Here is a 12846-nt window from a genome sequence, read left to right as displayed (position 1 = left end):
GGCATTGGAAAATGCAGGGCTATAACGTGTAGATGAAGCACTAACAGGAGGCTTTAAAATTTTCATTCTAGTGTCTTTCGTTTGGGAGAAAAATGCAAAGGTACAATACAGCATTTACTTGCCGATATCTCTCTTTTGCAAAGAGATAGGCATTGGAAAATTCAGGGCTATTACGTGTAGATGAAGCACTAACAGGAGGCTTTAAAATTTTCATTCTAGTGTCTTTCGTTTGGGAGAAAAATGCAAAAGTACAATGCAGCTTTTCCTTGCCGATATCTCTCTTTTGCAAAGAGATAGGCATTGGAAAATGCAGGGCTATGACGTTTAGATGAAGCACTAACAGAAGGCTTTAAAATTTTCATTCTAGTGTCTTTCGTTTGGGAGAAAAATGCAAAGGTACAATACAGCATTTCCTTGCCGATATCTCTCTTTTGCAAAGAGATAGGCATTGGAAAATTCAGGGCTATAACGTGTAGATGAAGCACTAACAGGAGGCTTTAAAATTTTCATTCTAGTGTCTTTCGTTTGGGAGAAAAATGCAAAGGTACAATACAGTTTTTCCTTGCCGATATCTCTCTTTTGCAAAGAGATAGGCATTGGAAAATTCAGGGCTATAACGTGTAGATGAAGCACTAACAGGAGGCTTTAAAATTTTCATTCTAGTGTCCTTCGTTTGGGAGAAAAATGCAAAGGTACAATACAGCTTTTCCTTGCCAATATCTCTCTTTTGCAAAGAGCTAGGCATTGGAAAATTCAGGGCTATACCGTGTAGATGAAGCACTAACAGGAGGCTTTTAAATCTTCATTCTAGTGTCCTTCGTTTGGGAGAAAAATGCAAAGGTACAATACAGCTTTTCCTTGCCGATATCTCTCTTTTGCAAAGAGATAGGCATTGGAAAATTCAGGGCTATAACGTGTAGATGAAGCACTAACAGGAGGCTTTAAAATTTTCATTCTAGTGTCTTTTGTTTGGGAGAAAAATGCAAAGGTACAATACAGTTTTTCCTTGCCGATATCTCTCTTTTGCAAAGAGATAGGCATTGGAAAAATCAGGGCTATAACATGTAGATGAAGCACTAATAGGAGGTTTTAAAATTTTCATTCTATTGTCCTTCGTTTGGGAGAAAAATGCAAAGGTACAATACAGCATTTCCTTGCCGATATCTCTCTTTTGCAAAGAGATAGGCATTGGAAAATTCAGGGCTATAACGTGTAGATGAAGCACTAACAGGAGGCTTTAAAATTTTCATTCTAGTGTCTTTCGTTTGGGAGAAAAATGCAAAGGTACAATACAGTTTTTCCTTGCCGATATCTCTCTTTTGCAAAGAGATAGGCATTGGAAAATTCAGGGCTATAACGTGTAGATGAAGCACTAACAGGAGGCTTTAAAATTTTCATTCTAGTGTCCTTCGTTTGGGAGAAAAATGCAAAGGTACAATACAGCTTTTCCTTGCCAATATCTCTCTTTTGCAAAGAGCTAGGCATTGGAAAATTCAGGGCTATACCGTGTAGATGAAGCACTAACAGGAGGCTTTTAAATCTTCATTCTAGTGTCCTTCGTTTGGGAGAAAAATGCAAAGGTACAATACAGCTTTTCCTTGCCGATATCTCTCTTTTGCAAAGAGATAGGCATTGGAAAATTCAGGGCTATAACGTGTAGATGAAGCACTAACAGGAGGCTTTAAAATTTTCATTCTAGTGTCTTTCGTTTGGGAGAAAAATGCAAAGGTACAATACAGTTTTTCCTTGCCGATATCTCTCTTTTGCAAAGAGATAGGCATTGGAAAATTCAGGGCTATAACGTGTAGATGAAGCACTAATAGGAGGCTTTAAAATTTTCATTCTATTGTCCTTCGTTTGGGAGAAAAATGCAAAGGTACAATACAGCTTTTCCTTGCCGATATCTCTCTTTTGCAAAGAGATAGGCATTGGAAAATTCAGGGCTATAACGTGTAGATGAAGCACTAACAGGAGGCTTTAAAATTTTCATTCTAGTGTCTTTCGTTTGGGAGAAAAATTCAAAGGTACAATACAGCTTTTCCTTGCCGATATCTCTCTTTTGCAAAGAGATAGGCATTGGAAAATTCAGGGCTATAACGTGTAGATGCAGCACTAACAGGAGGCTTTAAAATTTTCATTCTAGTGTCTTTCGTTTGGGAGAAAAATGCAAAAGTACAATGCAGCTTTTCCTTGCCGATATCTCTCTTTTGCAAAGAGATAGGCATTGGAAAATGCAGGGCTATAACGTGTAGATAAAGCACTAACAGGAGGTTTTAAAATTTTCATTCTAGTGTCTTTCGTTTGGGAGAAAAATGCAAAAGTACAATGCAGCTTTTCCTTGCCGATATCTCTCTTTTGCAAAGAGATAGGCATTGGAAAATGCAGGGCTATAACGTGTAGATGAAGCACTAACAGGAGGCTTTAAAATTTTCATTCTAGTGTCTTTCGTTTGGGAGAAAAATGCAAAGGTACAATACAGCATTTCCTTGCCGATATCTCTCTTTTGCAAAGAGATAGGCATTGGAAAATTCAGGGCTATTACGTGTAGATGAAGCACTAACAGGAGGCTTTAAAATTTTCATTCTAGTGTCTTTCGTTTGGGAGAAAAATGCAAAAGTACAATGCAGCTTTTCCTTGCCGATATCTCTCTTTTGCAAAGAGATAGGCATTGGAAAATGCAGGGCTATAACGTGTAGATGAAGCACTAACAGGAGGCTTTAAAATTTTCATTCTAGTGTCTTTCGTTTGGGAGAAAAATGCAAAAGTACAATGCAGGTTTTCCTTGCCGATATCTCTCTTTTGCAAAAAGATAGGCATTGGAAAATGCAGGGCTATAACGTGTAGATGAAGCACTAACAGGAGGCTTTAAAATTTTCATTCTAGTGTCTTTCGTTTGGGAGAAAAATGCAAAGGTACAATACAGCATTTACTTGCCGATATCTCTCTTTTGCAAAGAGATAGGCATTGGAAAATTCAGGGCTATTACGTGTAGATGAAGCACTAACAGGAGGCTTTAAAATTTTCATTCTAGTGTCTTTCGTTTGGGAGAAAAATGCAAAAGTACAATGCAGCTTTTCCTTGCCGATATCTCTCTTTTGCAAAGAGATAGGCATTGGAAAATGCAGGGCTATGACGTGTAGATGAAGCACTAACAGAAGGCTTTAAAATTTTCATTCTAGTGTCTTTCGTTTGGGAGAAAAATGCAAAGGTACAATACAGCATTTCCTTGCCGATATCTCTCTTTTGCAAAGAGATAGGCATTGGAAAATTCAGGGCTATAACGTGTAGATGAAGCACTAACAGGAGGCTTTAAAATTTTCATTCTAGTGTCTTTCGTTTGGGAGAAAAATGCAAAGGTACAATACAGTTTTTCCTTGCCGATATCTCTCTTTTGCAAAGAGATAGGCATTGGAAAATTCAGGGCTATAACGTGTAGATGAAGCACTAACAGGAGGCTTTAAAATTTTCATTCTAGTGTCCTTCGTTTGGGAGAAAAATGCAAAGGTACAATACAGCTTTTCCTTGCCAATATCTCTCTTTTGCAAAGAGCTAGGCATTGGAAAATTCAGGGCTATACCGTGTAGATGAAGCACTAACAGGAGGCTTTTAAATCTTCATTCTAGTGTCCTTCGTTTGGGAGAAAAATGCAAAGGTACAATACAGCTTTTCCTTGCCGATATCTCTCTTTTGCAAAGAGATAGGCATTGGAAAATTCAGGGCTATAACGTGTAGATGAAGCACTAACAGGAGGCTTTAAAATTTTCATTCTAGTGTCTTTTGTTTGGGAGAAAAATGCAAAGGTACAATACAGTTTTTCCTTGCCGATATCTCTCTTTTGCAAAGAGATAGGCATTGGAAAAATCAGGGCTATAACATGTAGATGAAGCACTAATAGGAGGTTTTAAAATTTTCATTCTATTGTCCTTCGTTTGGGAGAAAAATGCAAAGGTACAATACAGCATTTCCTTGCCGATATCTCTCTTTTGCAAAGAGATAGGCATTGGAAAATTCAGGGCTATAACGTGTAGATGAAGCACTAACAGGAGGCTTTAAAATTTTCATTCTAGTGTCTTTCGTTTGGGAGAAAAATGCAAAGGTACAATACAGTTTTTCCTTGCCGATATCTCTCTTTTGCAAAGAGATAGGCATTGGAAAATTCAGGGCTATAACGTGTAGATGAAGCACTAACAGGAGGCTTTAAAATTTTCATTCTAGTGTCCTTCGTTTGGGAGAAAAATGCAAAGGTACAATACAGCTTTTCCTTGCCAATATCTCTCTTTTGCAAAGAGCTAGGCATTGGAAAATTCAGGGCTATACCGTGTAGATGAAGCACTAACAGGAGGCTTTTAAATCTTCATTCTAGTGTCCTTCGTTTGGGAGAAAAATGCAAAGGTACAATACAGCTTTTCCTTGCCGATATCTCTCTTTTGCAAAGAGATAGGCATTGGAAAATTCAGGGCTATAACGTGTAGATGAAGCACTAACAGGAGGCTTTAAAATTTTCATTCTAGTGTCTTTCGTTTGGGAGAAAAATGCAAAGGTACAATACAGTTTTTCCTTGCCGATATCTCTCTTTTGCAAAGAGATAGGCATTGGAAAATTCAGGGCTATAACGTGTAGATGAAGCACTAATAGGAGGCTTTAAAATTTTCATTCTATTGTCCTTCGTTTGGGAGAAAAATGCAAAGGTACAATACAGCTTTTCCTTGCCGATATCTCTCTTTTGCAAAGAGATAGGCATTGGAAAATTCAGGGCTATAACGTGTAGATGAAGCACTAACAGGAGGCTTTAAAATTTTCATTCTAGTGTCTTTCGTTTGGGAGAAAAATTCAAAGGTACAATACAGCTTTTCCTTGCCGATATCTCTCTTTTGCAAAGAGATAGGCATTGGAAAATTCAGGGCTATAACGTGTAGATGCAGCACTAACAGGAGGCTTTAAAATTTTCATTCTAGTGTCTTTCGTTTGGGAGAAAAATGCAAAAGTACAATGCAGCTTTTCCTTGCCGATATCTCTCTTTTGCAAAGAGATAGGCATTGGAAAATGCAGGGCTATAACGTGTAGATAAAGCACTAACAGGAGGTTTTAAAATTTTCATTCTAGTGTCTTTCGTTTGGGAGAAAAATGCAAAAGTACAATGCAGCTTTTCCTTGCCGATATCTCTCTTTTGCAAAGAGATAGGCATTGGAAAATGCAGGGCTATAACGTGTAGATGAAGCACTAACAGGAGGCTTTAAAATTTTCATTCTAGTGTCTTTCGTTTGGGAGAAAAATGCAAAGGTACAATACAGCATTTCCTTGCCGATATCTCTCTTTTGCAAAGAGATAGGCATTGGAAAATTCAGGGCTATTACGTGTAGATGAAGCACTAACAGGAGGCTTTAAAATTTTCATTCTAGTGTCTTTCGTTTGGGAGAAAAATGCAAAAGTACAATGCAGCTTTTCCTTGCCGATATCTCTCTTTTGCAAAGAGATAGGCATTGGAAAATGCAGGGCTATAACGTGTAGATGAAGCACTAACAGGAGGCTTTAAAATTTTCATTCTAGTGTCTTTCGTTTGGGAGAAAAATGCAAAAGTACAATGCAGGTTTTCCTTGCCGATATCTCTCTTTTGCAAAAAGATAGGCATTGGAAAATGCAGGGCTATAACGTGTAGATGAAGCACTAACAGGAGGCTTTAAAATTTTCATTCTAGTGTCTTTCGTTTGGGAGAAAAATGCAAAGGTACAATACAGCATTTACTTGCCGATATCTCTCTTTTGCAAAGAGATAGGCATTGGAAAATTCAGGGCTATTACGTGTAGATGAAGCACTAACAGGAGGCTTTAAAATTTTCATTCTAGTGTCTTTCGTTTGGGAGAAAAATGCAAAAGTACAATGCAGCTTTTCCTTGCCGATATCTCTCTTTTGCAAAGAGATAGGCATTGGAAAATGCAGGGCTATGACGTGTAGATGAAGCACTAACAGAAGGCTTTAAAATTTTCATTCTAGTGTCTTTCGTTTGGGAGAAAAATGCAAAGGTACAATACAGCATTTCCTTGCCGATATCTCTCTTTTGCAAAGAGATAGGCATTGGAAAATTCAGGGCTATAACGTGTAGATGAAGCACTAACAGGAGGCTTTAAAATTTTCATTCTAGTGTCTTTCGTTTGGGAGAAAAATGCAAAGGTACAATACAGTTTTTCCTTGCCGATATCTCTCTTTTGCAAAGAGATAGGCATTGGAAAATTCAGGGCTATAACGTGTAGATGAAGCACTAACAGGAGGCTTTAAAATTTTCATTCTAGTGTCCTTCGTTTGGGAGAAAAATGCAAAGGTACAATACAGCTTTTCCTTGCCAATATCTCTCTTTTGCAAAGAGCTAGGCATTGGAAAATTCAGGGCTATACCGTGTAGATGAAGCACTAACAGGAGGCTTTTAAATCTTCATTCTAGTGTCCTTCGTTTGGGAGAAAAATGCAAAGGTACAATACAGCTTTTCCTTGCCGATATCTCTCTTTTGCAAAGAGATAGGCATTGGAAAATTCAGGGCTATAACGTGTAGATGAAGCACTAACAGGAGGCTTTAAAATTTTCATTCTAGTGTCTTTTGTTTGGGAGAAAAATGCAAAGGTACAATACAGTTTTTCCTTGCCGATATCTCTCTTTTGCAAAGAGATAGGCATTGGAAAAATCAGGGCTATAACATGTAGATGAAGCACTAATAGGAGGTTTTAAAATTTTCATTCTATTGTCCTTCGTTTGGGAGAAAAATGCAAAGGTACAATACAGCTTTTCCTTGCCGATATCTCTCTTTTGCAAAGAGATAGGCATTGGAAAATTCAGGGCTATAACGTGTAGATGAAGCACTAACAGGAGGCTTTAAAATTTTCATTCTAGTGTCTTTCGTTTGGGAGAAAAATGCAAAGGTACAATACAGCTTTTCCTTGCCGATATCTCTCTTTTGCAAAGAGCTAGGCATTGGAAAATTCAGGGCTATAACGTGTAGATGAAGCACTAACAGTAGGCTTTAACATTTTCATTCTAGTGTCTTTCGTTTGGGAGAAAAATGCAAAGGCACAATACAGCTTTTCCTTGCCGATATCTCTCTTTTGCAAAGAGATAGGCATTGGAAAATTCAGGGCTATAACGTGTAGATGAAGCACTAACAGGAGGCTTTAAAATTTTCATTCTAGTGTCTTTCGTTTGGGAGAAAAATGCAAAAGTACAATGCAGCTTTTCCTTGCCGATATCTCTCTTTTGCAAAAAGATAGGCATTGGAAAATGCAGGGCTATAACGTGTAGATGAAGCACTAACAGGAGGCTTTAAAATTTTCATTCTAGTGTCTTTCGTTTGGGAGAAAAATGCAAAGGTACAATACAGCATTTACTTGCCGATATCTCTCTTTTGCAAAGAGATAGGCATTGGAAAATTCAGGGCTATTACGTGTAGATGAAGCACTAACAGGAGGCTTTAAAATTTTCATTCTAGTGTCTTTCGTTTGGGAGAAAAATGCAAAAGTACAATGCAGCTTTTCCTTGCCGATATCTCTCTTTTGCAAAGAGATAGGCATTGGAAAATGCAGGGCTATGACGTGTAGATGAAGCACTAACAGAAGGCTTTAAAATTTTCATTCTAGTGTCTTTCGTTTGGGAGAAAAATGCAAAGGTACAATACAGCTTTTTCTTGCCGATATCTCTCTTTTGCAAAGAGATAGGCATTGGAAAATTCAGGGCTATAACGTGTAGATGAAGCACTAACAGGAGGCTTTAAAATTTTCATTCTAGTGTCTTTCGTTTGGGAGAAAAATGCAAAGGTACAATACAGTTTTTCCTTGCCGATATCTCTCTTTTGCAAAGAGATAGGCATTGGAAAATTCAGGGCTATAACGTGTAGATGAAGCACTAACAGGAGGCTTTAAAATTTTCATTCTAGTGTCCTTCGTTTGGGAGAAAAATGCAAAGGTACAATACAGCTTTTCCTTGCCAATATCTCTCTTTTGCAAAGAGCTAGGCATTGGAAAATTCAGGGCTATACCGTGTAGATGAAGCACTAACAGGAGGCTTTTAAATCTTCATTCTAGTGTCCTTCGTTTGGGAGAAAAATGCAAAGGTACAATACAGCTTTTCCTTGCCGATATCTCTCTTTTGCAAAGAGATAGGCATTGGAAAATTCAGGGCTATAACGTGTAGATGAAGCACTAACAGGAGGCTTTAAAATTTTCATTCTAGTGTCTTTTGTTTGGGAGAAAAATGCAAAGGTACAATACAGTTTTTCCTTGCCGATATCTCTCTTTTGCAAAGAGATAGGCATTGGAAAAATCAGGGCTATAACATGTAGATGAAGCACTAATAGGAGGTTTTAAAATTTTCATTCTATTGTCCTTCGTTTGGGAGAAAAATGCAAAGGTACAATACAGCTTTTCCTTGCCGATATCTCTCTTTTGCAAAGAGATAGGCATTGGAAAATTCAGGGCTATAACGTGTAGATGAAGCACTAACAGGAGGCTTTAAAATTTTCATTCTAGTGTCTTTCGTTTGGGAGAAAAATGCAAAGGTACAATACAGCTTTTCCTTGCCGATATCTCTCTTTTGCAAAGAGCTAGGCATTGGAAAATTCAGGGCTATAACGTGTAGATGAAGCACTAACAGTAGGCTTTAACATTTTCATTCTAGTGTCTTTCGTTTGGGAGAAAAATGCAAAGGCACAATACAGCTTTTCCTTGCCGATATCTCTCTTTTGCAAAGAGATAGGCATTGGAAAATGCAGGGCTATAACGTGTAGATGAAGCACTAACAGGAGGCTTTAAAATTTCCATTCTAGTGTCTTTCGTTTGGGTGAAAAATGCAAAAGTACATTACACTTTTCCTTGCCGATATCTCTCTTTTGCAAAGAGATAGGCATTGGAAAATTCAGGGCTATAACGTGTAGATGAAGCACTAACAGGAGGCTTTAAAATTTTAATTCTAGTGTCCTTCGTTTGGGAGAAAAATGCAAAGGTACAATACAGCTTTTCCTTGCCAATATCTCTCTTTTGCAAAGAGCTAGGCATTGGAAAATTCAGGGCTATACCGTGTAGATGAAGCACTAACAGGAGGCTTTTAAATTTTCATTCTATGCCCCAGCCCCTGAAGCATTCAAGCTGATTTCTTGCAGCAGCTGGGCACTGTAACAGCTCCAGAGCTGCTCTGTAAGGCAAGTAAAAGGGTGTGGGCCCTGCAGCACTACCTGTAGTTTGCATTGTGCATTGGAAGGCACAAAGTAAGCAGACGGGAGGAGAAGTCAGGATAGTGCACAAGGGTATAGAAGGGAGCGGCTGAAGAAAAGAGAAGTGGAAACAGACAGCAAACTAGGCTGGAGAGAGACCTGAGACAAAGAGATCTGAATTATACGAGAGCCGACCAGGGGAAACACAAATAATGCAGTCAAGTTTCCCACATTTGGGGAAATCGCAGGAGCAGCACACCCAGAGTACAATGGGTGAGCCTTGCCCTGGGAGAAGCACCTTCATGATCATAGTATCTCACCTGGCAGGTAAGTAGGAGTTGGGCTAGAGCTGGGGAGGGTCGCTGCTCGGGTACCCCCCTGTAAAGTGAAGGAGATCCAACTGAGGCAGCACAAGGGAACTCTCGAAAGAAGAACAAGGCTAAAGGAAAATCTGAGACAAAGAAATCTGACTTTTACCAGAGCTGACCAGAGAAAAGCACAAACACAGTCTCCCACTACCACAAATAATGCAGTCAAGTTTCCCACATTTGGGGAAATCACAGGGGTCAGCATACCCAAAATGCAATGAATGAACCTCACCCTGGGAGAAAAATCTTCATGACCATGGTATCTCCTATGCAAAATAAGTATGATTTGGAATAGGGCTGGGGAGGGCCGCTGCTCATGCACATCTCTGTCAAGTAAAGGAGATTCAACTGAGGCAGCAAAAGGGAACTCTCATCTGGGGACAACAACTGCAGGGAGAACATATATTTTCAGATGAACATGGGAGGGCAGAAGGCTGCCTAATACTGAAGCACCCCCAAACAACAAACCAAATGCAACAACTAGTGCAAGCATTCCTGGGGGAAGGCCTGCCGCAGATGGATTTGCATATGGTGATGTCATCCAAGCAGTGGATCAAAGTTGGCTTCAACCCTCGTCTGCATATGAAAAGAGAAAAGGGGCGTGCAGGGCATGGTGGCCTTTTGCGGCGCTTGGCTGACCCCTAGTTTGCATTAAACACCTCCACCCTCCTTTGGTGTGGGGCTCATGTTGGCTATGCCCCAGCCCCTGAAGCATTCAAGCTGATTTCTTGCAGCAGCTGGGCACTGTAACAGCTCCAGAGCAATGTAATGAGCAGTGATAGTGAGCACTGATGAGGATACTAGAACTGACACTGAGCAGCAAGATGCAGCACTGGACTATTAGTAATGTACTGTAGTATGCTGAGCACCACAATGCAGCACAAGACAATGAGCAGTGATACTGAGCACTGATGAGGATACTACTGAGAACTGACACTGAGCAGGAGAGACACACTACTAGTATTACTGAGCAGCAATAAGTAACCACTGATACTGAGCACTGATATTGAGATTTCCACTGAGAGAACATAGCCACGTCCTCTCCGCTCTCTCTTCAATGCACGAGTAAAAATGGCGGCAACGCGCAGCTCTTTATATGGAATCCGAATCTCGCGAGAATCCGACAGCGGGATGATGACATTTTCCCTTGTTCTGGTTTTCCGAGTCAGGCGGGAACATCCGAGCCTGCCTCGGACCAGTGTAAACCACGTGGAGTTCGTCGGGAATTCGGTTCTCGGAGAACCGAACCCGCTCCTCTATATATACTATATTACTATGTTACTGTAGTATACAGAACACCACAATGCAATGAGCAGTGATAGTGAGCACTGATGAGGATACTAGAACTGACACTGAGCAGCAAGATGCAGCACTGGACTATTAGTAATGTACTGTAGTATGCTGAGCACCACAATGCAGCACAATACAATGAGCAGTGATACTGAGCACTGATGAGGATACTACTGAGAACTGACACTGAGCAGGAGAGACACACTACTAGTATTACTGAGCAGCAATAAGTAACCACTGATACTGAGCACTGATATTGAGATTTCCACTGAGAGAACATAGCCACGTCCTCTCCGCTCTCTCTTCAATGCACGAGTAAAAATGGCAGCAACGCGCAGCTCTTTATATGGAATCCGAATCTCACGAGAATCTGACAGCGGGATGATGACATTTTCCCTTGTTCAGGTTTTCCGAGTCAGGCGGGAACAACCGAGCCTGCCTCGGACCAGTGTAAACCACGTGGAGTTCGTGGGGAATTCGGTTCTCGGAGAACCGAACCCGCTCCTCTCTACCTTATACCCATCAATTTTTTTTATTTTCAATCTAAGCCCCTGCAGTTTTCTGTAAGCATCTGCTTCGCTATGATGATCAACAAGTCACAAGGGCAAACACTCAGGGCTTGAGGCGTAGATCTTAGGACCAGCTGCTACAAGCATGGCAGAGGTGTCACTATCACTGGTGACACCCAGAGAGGTGGCGAGGGAGATTGTAATGCAGTGCGCGCAGATAAACAGCGCAATGGTAAAAAGGAGGCATGGTTTCATAGGTAGGGGCGTGGCCTGGTGGCCTGAATCTACATTTTGTTGCTCCGGGTGTCCCGGGGGTTGGGGGCTGCACCCGGGGACTAGTGTGTGAGCGGTGCTGGCTCCTGCACAGTGACAGGGCATGGCCACCCAGCATGACGCCTCCCTTCTTGACCATGCTGTAATTGCAGTCGCACTGCAGTTCAGCGTGATCATAAAAAATGGTGTAGGCTCCTGCTGGTGCAGACTGTAGAGAAAAGCTGCTGTGACCACGCCCCCTGTGTCTCCTCCGTTGCAGACCCCATTTTGAAGCCTTGCCCCCGGACTAAGAGAAAAGAATGCCCTTGCGCACTATCCTGACTTCTCCTCCCGTCTGCTTAATTTGTGCCTTCCAACGCACAATGCGAACAACAGGTGGTGCTGCAGGGCCCACACCCTTTTACTTGCCTTACAGAACAGCTCTGGAGCTGTTACAGTGCCCAGCTGCTGCAAGAAATCAGCTTGAATGCATCAGGGGATGGGGCATGGCCAACATGAGCCCCACACCAAAGGAGGGTGGGGGTGTTTAATGCGAACTAGGGGTCATCCAAGCACTGCAAAAGGCCGCCATGCCCTGCATGCCCCTTTTCTCTTTTCATATGCAGATGAGGGTTCCAGTCAACTTTGGCCCACTGCTTGGATAACATCACCGTATGCAAATCCGTCTGCTGCAGACCTTCCCCCAGGAGTGCTTGTACTAGTTGTTGCATATGGGCCCTCATTCCGAGTCGTTCACTCTGTTAATTTCATCGCATCGCAGTGAAATTCTGCTTAGTACACATGCGCAATATTCGCACTGCGACTGCGCCAAGTAATTTTACAATGAAGAAAGTATTTTTACTCACGGCTTTTTCTTCGCTCCGGCGATCGTAATGTGATTGACAGGAAATGGGTGTTACTGGGCAGAAACAGGCCGTTTTATGGGCGTGTGGGAAAAAACGCTACAGTTTCCGGAAAAAACGCAGGAGTGGCCGGAGAAACGGGGGAGTGTCTGGGCGAACTCTGGGAGTGTTTGTGACGTCAAACCAGGAACGACAAGCACTGAACTGATCGCAGATGCCGAGTAAGTCTGAAGCTACTCTGAAACTGCTAAGTAGTTTGTAATCGCAATATTGCGAATACATCGGTCGCAATTTTAAGAAGCTAAGATTCACTCCCAGTAGGCGGCGGCTTAGCGTGTGTAACTCTGCCAAAATCGCCTTGCGAGCGATCAACTCGG

The 12846-nt window shown here is 41.3% G+C and overlaps 2 non-coding genes across 2 annotated transcripts; both read right to left on the bottom strand.

Moving 5' to 3' along the window:
* Positions 1-9359: 9359 nt before the first annotated feature.
* Positions 9360-9522, bottom strand: LOC135020623 (U1 spliceosomal RNA). Its single transcript, XR_010218011.1, has one exon. It is a non-coding gene; the product is annotated as a U1 spliceosomal RNA (small nuclear RNA).
* A 152-nt stretch (positions 9523-9674) lies between these two features.
* LOC135020458 (U1 spliceosomal RNA) lies at positions 9675-9838 on the bottom strand. The gene has a single exon (XR_010217886.1). It is a non-coding gene; the product is annotated as a U1 spliceosomal RNA (small nuclear RNA).
* Positions 9839-12846: the final 3008 nt, after the last annotated feature.

This window comes from Pseudophryne corroboree, unplaced genomic scaffold (genome assembly GCF_028390025.1).
Source record: "Pseudophryne corroboree isolate aPseCor3 unplaced genomic scaffold, aPseCor3.hap2 scaffold_350, whole genome shotgun sequence".
In the NCBI taxonomy this organism is placed as follows: Eukaryota; Metazoa; Chordata; class Amphibia; order Anura; family Myobatrachidae; genus Pseudophryne; species Pseudophryne corroboree.
This window is presented reverse-complemented; position numbering and strand designations above follow the sequence as displayed.